This window comes from Eubalaena glacialis, chromosome 1 (genome assembly GCF_028564815.1).
Source record: "Eubalaena glacialis isolate mEubGla1 chromosome 1, mEubGla1.1.hap2.+ XY, whole genome shotgun sequence".
NCBI classification, from domain to species: domain Eukaryota; kingdom Metazoa; phylum Chordata; class Mammalia; order Artiodactyla; family Balaenidae; genus Eubalaena; species Eubalaena glacialis.
In genome coordinates this window covers 38012301-38022652 of record NC_083716.1, presented here as the reverse complement: position 1 = coordinate 38022652, position 10352 = coordinate 38012301, and positions in this window count along the sequence as shown.

Below are 10352 nucleotides of genomic sequence, written 5' to 3'. Positions count from 1 at the left end.
CCAAGTCTCCTCAGTGAGAGAAAGCAGCGCTGGATGAGTTTGTGTGTGTGTACAGAGACATCTCCAGTCAAGTGGCCAGATATCTTCTGGGGCTCTCAGCCATGTATCCAAGAAGTTATGGAGCAATTAGAAAAACAGTAGTGTCTGATGACTTGGTTGCCATTCAGGAAAACTATAAAATAAATTCCAGGCTATAAGCACATTCAAGAATCATGCCCAGATGTGTGGTTCTACAAACAGCACATACCCTCTTGGTAGCATTATCCAATGATGATTTATTGTAAATTCCTTGAGATCTGGGACAGTTTTAATCCTCTATAATCCTCAGCCCAGAGCTGAGTAAGCAGTGAGTGCTCAATAATTGCCTAATGATTTCTTGATTAATTTTTATCCCCACTACCATGTGGATTTCACTTGGCTGTGTCAGTGTGGGCAAACAGCCACATAATATGGATGTCTGGCAAGGAAAATGATTTTCTGCTGCAGTTGAAAATTTGGGCTGTAGAAATTGTTTTCTCTAGACTGATCACACTCATTAACTATTTTGTTCAGCTCATAGAATTCATTTTGCCTGAGGAAACTCAATGAGAGCAAGGCATCCTTTCTGTTTCTAATTCTCAGAATTCTCCAGGTCCTGGAATTCTCAGAATCAAAGGCTGAGTTCTCCTAAGACAGCCCAAGCAGACAAACTCACCCAGCCCATGCTGGCACAATGGCCATTCCAACCACATCTGCAGGGATTTGCTGGACTCTGTTCTGTTCTTTGCTTGAGCAAATCAGAATTTTTTTATGGCGAATTTGATTTGACACCTCCTACGGGAAGGTAAATGCAGGTATTTTGGGGATATTCTAACACTCAGTAGATGGTGTTTATTTTCCCAGTGCTCTTATTTATTTCAAAATCTGAGAAGTTTGAAGGAATGTCCCATAAGAGAAGACACTTGGCACACTAAATGTGAGAGAAACAACCTGCAGCATAAGGAGGAAATGCAGTGACAATCAGCCTTCAGCCCTTGTCTTTGTACAAAGGCAAAACATTTTAGAGCAATACACAAGGGATTTAGATTCAGAGTTCAAGTTCTAGAGCTACCACTAGCTCTGTGTCCTCTCTCTCTCTCTCTCTTTTTTTAAAACTTTCTATTATATATTGGAGTACAGTTGATTAACAATGTTGTGTCAGTTTCAGGTGTACAACAAAGTGATTCAGTTATACATACACATGTATCTATTCTTTTTCAAATTCTTTTCCCAATTAGGTTGTTACAGAATATTAGGCAGAGTTCCCTGTGCTATACAGTAGGTCCTTGTTGGTTATCCACTTTAAATATAGCAGTGTGTACATGTCAATCTCAAACTCCCTAACTATCCCTCCCACCTCACCAGCTTTCCCCCCCAGTAACCATCATGTGTCCTCGCTCTGACTCTTAGATTTCTTATATGAAAATAGGGTTAATAATCATATCTTATCACAAGGTGGTAGTGAGATGTGAAGAGTTAATAAATGAGAAGTGCCTCGAATACTGCCTCGCCCGTGGAGAGCACTATGGAATTATTAGCTATTATTATCATCCAGTGTTCTATGAGGGAAAGTTAGATCTAGAGGTGAGAGAGTTTCTCAGACAAAAAAAAGCGCAGACTTAAACTTTTAACCAAAAGAATGTGACACTCTGTGTTAGTTTCCTTTTGCTGCTTTACCAAATTACAACAAACCTGTTACAAACAACAAAATGTATTATATTACAGTTCTTGAGGTCAGAAGTCCAAAATAGGTTTCACTGGTTTAAAATCAAGATAGTTATCTTTCTTCTGGAAGCCCTGGGGGAGAATGTGTTTTCTTGTCGTTTCTATTCTAGGGGCCACTGCATTCCTTGGCTCATGGCCCCTTCCCCTATCTTCAAAGCCAGCTTTGTAGCATCTTCAAATCTCTCTTTCTGACTCTGACCATCCTGCCTTCCTCTTAGAAGGACCTTTGTGATTACGTTGGGCCCTGCTGGATAATCCAGGATAATCTTCATATTTTAAGATGATTAATCACATCTGCAAATTCACAGGTTTGGGGCATTAGGATATGGACGTGTTGGGAGGCCATTATTCTGCATATCATATATGTTTATTCAATCACACACAAATGTATTTCCTGTTGCACATCAACTCATTTGTAACAGTTTCTCAGATAAAAAGAAAATTTCCACCAATGGCGTTGACATTAGATATACTTACTAACATCCAATAGACGTTTAGAGATAATGCACAAGTCCTGTGTTAGGAAAGGGATCAGAAAACCCTAAAGCTGTCTGTCCACAATGCCATAAAGGCCAACTAGGAAAGTGGAATAAACTTGTTCACTCCTTTAAGCTTTTCAGAGTGTCTAGACTATGTAATGTATTTCAAGATGTATTCCAGTGCTTTACTATATTTTATTTTATTTGTAAAAGAAGAAAATGCATTCTGGCTTGCAGAATAACACCCTGTTAGATTTTGGAGGCAGAACAGCTTTAAATATTCTCATTGTCACCAAAAGATAACTTGGGAAATTAGGGTTAATCATGAAGAATCAAGAGCTCCACAAGCTGAGTTGAATTCCTGGAGGAGAAGGACACTATCATCCCTTGGTTAACAGCACTTATGTTTTGCCTGTATCTTCCACCTTACTTACCCCCACTCAGAAGTAGTATGCTCCAACATTGCCCCAATAATCCTGAACAATGGACTTTTCCACTAACAAATCAGACTAGCTCACAGCTTAGGATCTCTGCTCTTGCTGTTCCTCTGCCTGGAACAGTTTTTCCCCATTTACTGCTCTAACTCCTCCCCCCAATCCAGTTCTTCTTCTGTCATGCTCTACGCAACCTCCTCAACTCAGCTAGGTGTCACTAAGCCCCAGTAAGCCTTCCCCACCCCCCTCCACCTTCCATTTTGGTTAAGTGCCCCTCCTCTGTTTGCCCATACCTTACCATGTTCACCTTTCCTCTGGGACCCACAGCATTGCTCTTCTATAGTGCACCTAAATTCCAGGCTAGAGGGCAAAGACTAAATGCATTTGAGGGCAAAGACTAAATTGATTTCATCTTTGTATTCCTAGAGTCTAAAACATGCAGTAAATGTTTCTTGAACTGAACTAAATCAAGCACGGAAAATGCTTAACAAATAGTTTTTAAACAATGAAGGTCAAAGTTATTCGGAGGAGAGAGTAAATAATATCAATTAATATTTATCAGACCTATATCCTCTACTTACATGAACTCATTTAATCTTCACAGCAGCCATAAGGGACACGGTTATTCCCTTTTATAGGTGAACAAATGGGGGCTCAGATAAATGAAACATCTTGCAAAAGCCTTCATAGCTAGTAAGTGGTTGAACAGGAATTCACACCCAGACACATCTGTGTTTGACCAGAGATTGAGTTCAAATACATACACAGAAGTGTGGGTAGTCGCCTGGGTGTTAGCATCCACCAAGGTAGAGGGCAGCAAGAGGTTAAACCATCGTGCCAAGGCAGGTAACTTCACTACTCAACAGTCATACCTCATGAAATCCTGGGCACATAAGACAACACTTCACTAGCTGTCTCAAAGGAGAGAAAATGTCCCACCATCAGCTCCTCCCTTCTGCCCTGACTAGACTCAAACCCCCTAGCTTCCTACTGGTTGAAGCTCTCCTTCAAAGCCCTGGATCTCAAGGATGACTGTCATGATTTGCCTGGGACATGGGACTTTCAGTGCTGGGGAAAGTTCCGGGTGAACCAGGACAAGTTGGTTATTCTATTCTTCACCAGTAAGAGTGGCCTGTCCTATGTGTTACTCATAGGGCATCTTTAGGGACAGTTCCTCTCAGAGGCTCTTGGAGAAGACCGCAACTATCCCCTTCACAGCAGTGATACAGACCAGCACTGTCCAACAGAACTTTGTGCAATGATGGAAATGTTCAATATCTGCACAATCTGCTAGAGTAGCCACTAACCACATGGACTATTGTTCACTGAAATGTGGGTAGGAATTGAATTTTTAATTTTATTTAATTTTAAATAAATGTAAAATCCACACGTGGCTAGTGGCTACCATATTGGACAGCAGGGTATAGAAAGTGATTTTTAAACTTGACTAAATCACTAAGGGGTTTTAAAAAATCCCAATGCTCAGGCCACACTCCCGATCAATTAAATCAGAGCATCCAGGGTGGGATACAGGCATCCAAATTGTAGCCAAGGATGAGAACCTTCAGAACAGACCAGGGTTCTCAAAGCATGGTCTGTGAATAGATTGCGTCAGAATCAATAAGAGAGTGTGTTAATAATACACATACCTGAACCCCCTCCCACCCAAACACACCTCCTAAATCTTAATCCTTGGGGAAGATCCCAGAATATATTTTAAGTTTTAGAATAGATTTAAGTTTACAGAAAAGTTGTGAGGATAGTACAGAGAGTTCCCATATATCCCACACCCAGTTTCCCTTATTATTAACTTCTTACATTAATATGGTACATTAGTAACTTGTCACAATTTATGAACCAATAGTGATACCTTGTTGTTAACTAAAGTCCATACTTTATTCAGATTTCCTTAGTTTTAACCTAATACCCCATTTTGTTCCAGGATCCCACCCAGGACACCACATTACATTTAGTTGTCATGTTTCTTTAGGTTCCTCTTGGCTGTGACGGTTTCTTAGACTTTCCTTATGTTTAAAGACCTTGACAGTTTTGTGGAGTACTGGTCAGGCATTTTGTAAAATGACCCTCAACTGGGAATCATCTGATGTTTTTCTCACGATTAGACTGAAGTGGTATGTTTTGGGGAGGAAGAGCCCAGAGGTAAAGCAATGGCATTCTCATCGCTTCATGTCAAAGCACATGCTGTCAAGATGACTTATCATGGTTGATGTTCATCTTAATCCCCGGGCTGAGGTTTGTCAGCTTTCTCCACTGTGAAGTTACTCTCCTCCTAACCCCTTCCACACTGCACACTGCGGAAGTCACGGTGCACAGCCCCCACTCAAAACGGGGAGCTCCCCTCCATCTCCTTGAGGGCAGAGAATCTACATAACTTATCCAGCATGAAATCTATTTTTGATAGGACCCCCAATGATGCTTATCCAAACCGAAATTTGGGAATCACTGGGCCGAAGGGCAGAATCACCTGATGTCCTGAGGTTCCTTCCAGCTTGATGACTCTCTGATTGTCTGAGTGTGGATGACATGGTGGACGGTTGGATTTGCTGGACTTCTGTGGAGACTGACTGATAGTCACTTATTTAGTCTAGAAACCAAGTCTTGGATCCTCTAGACACAAAACAGTGGATAAATATAGAATTGTTGATATTACCAGCGTGGAGTGTTTTGGAATTGGAACCCAGCATGCTGGAGGAGACAAAAGCCATACCAAGGAGAAGATATACAGCACTTTGGACGGGAGTGCTAGACACTGCTGAGGAGTCAGCTAAAGAAGAGAAAGTATCAGCTATGTCAACCAGAGGAATAGTGTCATGGGGGCCCAGGATCCTGGGGTATTTAAGACTGTGGGAAGAGGGTCACGTGGCACATGAACAGTACAGGGCACCTCAGAGCTACAATAGCATTAACAACAACAATGACGAACATTTATTAAGCTACTGGCATGTATCAGGCTTCTGTTGTACTACTAATATATCCATTCTTTAAATTAGGAAACTGTAGCTGAGGTCAACCCAAGGTCACACCATTACTGAGTGATGGATTTAGGATTCAAACACAAGTGTGTATGACTTTGGACCTGAGGTTAAAGCAAAGGATTAGGTTAGCTGTATTCTTAGAGGAAGGAGTCATTCCCAAAGTTATCTGAAGGACATAGTACACATACAGCAGGTGACAAGCAACCATGTTCCTACTTGGGAAGTACCTTTATGAAAGTCACTGACTTCAGAAAAACGATACAGGGAAGGCAAGCTGAAGATGAAATCAATAGCAAGAGTTTGGGCACATGAACTGTTGAGAGAATTTATGGTGTAAAAGGTAATTCAGAGACTCATTTGTCCTTAACAGAAGCCTTGAACTAGTAACAAACTGCTACACCAAGGGGAAAGTCTTTTATTATTGCTGTTTATAAACCACAGAAAGTCTAGGCAACCTGGATCCCAGTTTGGCTTTAGCAAACTGCAGTTAGAGACTCAACCTGTTGGTTTCTCAAGGCATTGATCGGCAAAGTGTTACATGTTAATAATCAAGGAAATGGCCGGTGAGAATCCTTATGATGGTGAGGATTGTGAGTGGCCCAGAAGCCTGGCCATACACAGGAATGGCTCTGAGTACCCAAGAAGGCTTAGTCAAAAGAAAGGATCTTGGGGAGACGTGAGGTTTGCCTAATGGCCTGAAGTGATATCAGGGAGGAGAGTGGGTGTCTTCATGTTTCTTGAGAAAATATAACTAGCAACTATGGGTCACATCTACGAGAAAACAGATTTCATTCCCCCTTACCTAGAAACTTAGGTTAAAATTTCTAACAACCCAATAACATGGAGGACAAATTGTCTTATGGGGTAGAGAACACCTTGTCCATTGAATTAATTAATTGGAAGCAAGATGGTTTCTGGGCTATTGTAGAATGGATTCCTGTACTATGTGGAAAATGTGAAGAGATTTTTAAGTACCCATTTACTGTTTGGCTCTCCAGTCTTTTGCTGCGGTATGAGTGACACCATACTAAGTTTCTTGGATGAATGATACTGCCCACATCTGTTCCTTAAAAAATGAGAAAGATCAATAATAATAATAATATCTCCTGTTACAAATTTGCAACATGCAGCTATTATAGTGTGATCCTTTCCCAGTTTGGCTGATTTACACACTTCAGAAGAAAACTTAGTGCAGGCAAGCCGGGAGTAGCCACAGTGCAAAAGAAAGACCTCTGATATGGGAATTCCACAGTTCTGAATCTGCCACCAAGAAGCTACTGTGACTGGGGACAAGATCTCTGCATTGCCGAATCTCAAGAATTTATTTCTGAAATGAAAGTTTGAGCTCTTTTGCCTCTCGGTTTTCTTCTAGTTCTGACATTCTCTTCCATATCCTCTTTGCCTTTATCTTTAGACAGTGTTTGCTAAATCTCAGTGAGAAAGTACTAGGCATTACCATTCAATAAAAATCACAAGCTTTGACACTAGGCTTTGCTGGTGATGCTCCAGAAGATATTAACAACAGAATTAACAACAGAACAACTTCTGCATTGATTGACCTTTCTACTTCCTAATTTTTTTAGGTGTGCACAATCTTATATGTGACATTTTTGCCATGTGTCGGTCATCTATGTCCCAAAATCTACAGCAAGTTTTGCAAATCTAAATGCCTAGAGAGGCAAAAATGACTGAAAAGGTCAAGTGATAACTTTGATGAACAGGGAACCCAGGTGTCCTGTAAAGGGGTCCTCCCCCATTCAACTCTCATCCGTTGTTGATATGCTAGTTCAGAGTTGCTTGGTTTTTCACTTTTTAAGAGAAGGCAAATTGCAATTTTTATGGACAATCCCCTGATTTTTAAATGATGGCAATTAATTCACATTAAGAAAAAATTTAAGGAGGCTAAGGCCATCCTTTCTGGGGGACTTCAGTTTGTAAACTGAGGTACAAAATAATAACCACCAGTCCAATCACAATTCCAGTGCTCCCTGGGACTCCATCCTACAGTATTTCAATAGATTATTAATTTTAAAAGGGGAGGAGCAGAAGCGTGAATTGCTCTCAAGGGTTTGTTTAAAACAATACTTTACATGATACACAGAATAGCAGGCAAAAGGGCAACAAATCCAGCAAAGGAGGTGGTCTCAATTAAGAATATTTCATATATACTTATAGTATCTACATATCTTGTACCAATAGGCCTCTTTCCTTCTATGTTGCTGTAAGAATTCAACTATCAGGAGAGCAAGAACATTCAAAGGAGCCTTCCTGCCATGCCTCGCATTTGCTGCCCCCTTGCAATTTCCACTTCAAGCTTTACAAACATTTTTAATGTCCTGACTTTCCTCTTTCCTTCAAATTTAGACCGTTCTGCCTCGGATCCCTCATGCATCCAATTTCCAGAGCCTGAGATACCTTCCTACTTCTTATTCTGCTAAATCAGGTTCCTGCCTTATTTCAAAAGCCTGCTCAAATAAAGCTTCTTAGATAATTTTTCCCCGTGGAGAATGTTCTATCACTCCAGTGATTCCCTCATTACATTTCCTTGTTATAAGCCTCTACATTTTCTCATATGTGCCCTGCGCTCACCATTAGGTTGCCAACTTTTACAGGCAGCCTGTGTGTTGGTTATTCCCCGAGGGCACAGAGCCCTTCCACACAGACTGGGAACTCAGGAATGCAGTTAAGCAACTTCCTATTTCACCCCAAACCTTAAAAGAGCTGCAATGACCATCTCAGACATTGAAAATAACATTGTTATTTTCAGAAAGTTTTCCTAACGTATTTTAAGAAAAGAACAGATAAGATGCATACGATAAGGAAGTGCTCTGGCTCTAGGCTTTCTTTAGCACATTTCAGGGTTATTACAACATTCTAGCATTGCCCTCTTTTTCTTAAACAGTGTGGCTGTCTAGTATCGCAGCCTTAGGAGGTCAGGCACACTAGCTGCATCAGTATACACCCACTGCTGAAAACCAGTGCCCGGAACAGAACCCTCCGCCAAGCAGGCTGGACCACAGTTTGGGAGGTCAGGTTACTCGGCAAAGCAGCCAAGGGTGGCCATTGGGCTTCTCTTTGCACTTCTGCTGCAAGGGGCAGATTTTCCCAGGATTGCTGAGCAGAGGAGCTTTTTACTAAAGGAACAGCAGACTCATTGGAGGAGTCTCTATTTTATGATACACCACTGGTTTGGGTTGACTTGCTGCCAACCGATTATTGATCACCATTATAACTGGTCTCTGGGATAGCCTTACAAAAAGTAAGGCTTAAATGTAGTTAACCAATGCATTTCCCATCCCAGTTCTTGAAAATAGTGAGTTAGAGCAGAGTTTCTTAAAGCGTGGCCTAAGTTTATAGAACCTTAGCCATTGGAATTACTCGTTAGTTTCTCAAAATGAACATTCCTGGGGTTCACCTGAAACAGATTCTTTGGGGTGGGGCTTGAAGATGTGCGTTTAAACAAGAGCAACCCAGAAGCACTGGAGCAGAGTGTAGGGAGATAATGTGACATAGAACTATCAAAAGTATAGGAAATGTGTAGGTCGGTTCATTATTATCATTATCATCTCTAGTTAGATTACAGGTCCCAGGCACATGTCTTCAGAGAGCAGACACAGAGACAGGGGAAGGCAACTAGGCAAGATTAGAAGGCTTTGTTCTATTTTAAGCTCTGTCACTAATTGTCTGTGTGGCTTTGAACAGTTCACTAACCCCTGTGGCCTTGGTTTTGTCATCCATAACTATAAGTGTGTGGGCCTATATATTTTAATGTCCTTTTCACTTCCACTTATCTCTGATTGAAATATTAAATCTGAAAATATACAGTATAAACTGGCCTGATGGCATCTATGAGGTAATAGGCTAAAGAGGTTGATAGTTTTCACAGAAGGAAAGTGTGACCCAGATACAGTGGCTGAAATTCTGCCCCAAGAGCTGGTACCTTATTATCCACTGGCTGTGTGTGACTTGCACCCCAGTCTCCTCATTTGCAAAATGACAACGACACTGGCTCAACCACTGCACCGGGTTCCTGAGCTGGCAGAATTTACAGAAAGACATAAACTACTCGAGCGTCTTGAAAACTATAAAGTGCCAATCCAGGGGGCGTATTATAAGCTGTCACCTAAAGGAGGATTAATTCAGCTGAATATCAGGTGTCAGGAGGTGCTTAAATACTTGTTGTCCAGAGTGCCATGGGAAGCTTTGGAAACTTAGGGTTCTGTCAGATGATCCTGAGGTTTGAGTGAGATGATTCCATAGAGAGCAAACGTGGCCTGATCGGCGCTGAGGGAGGGCAGGCTGTGTGCCAAGATCGGCCGGGAGCTTACACAACACTCTCTCTCTAGCATCAGACACACTTTTAGCCCCTAGAAAAGAAAGGGAACATGAAGGGCCCCATGAGATATCTTCGGATGCTTCAAGAAGTCTAAATGCTACAATTTGGAATTCAAGGCATTCACTTCCTTTTCCAACAAAATTGAGACCCTATAGGGTAATTTCAGGCTGAGGAACTCCCACGTCTTTAAAACCTGATTGGAATTTGAGATAGTTGGAACAGGCCGAGACTCTCACTGTATGTGATGAAAAGCTTCATAAAGTAGGAGAAAGCATATGGGCTTCGGAATTAAGTTGGATTCAAACACCAGTCAGTTGTGACTCAAACACAACCTAATTTGAGTCATTGGGCAAATTATCCAGCA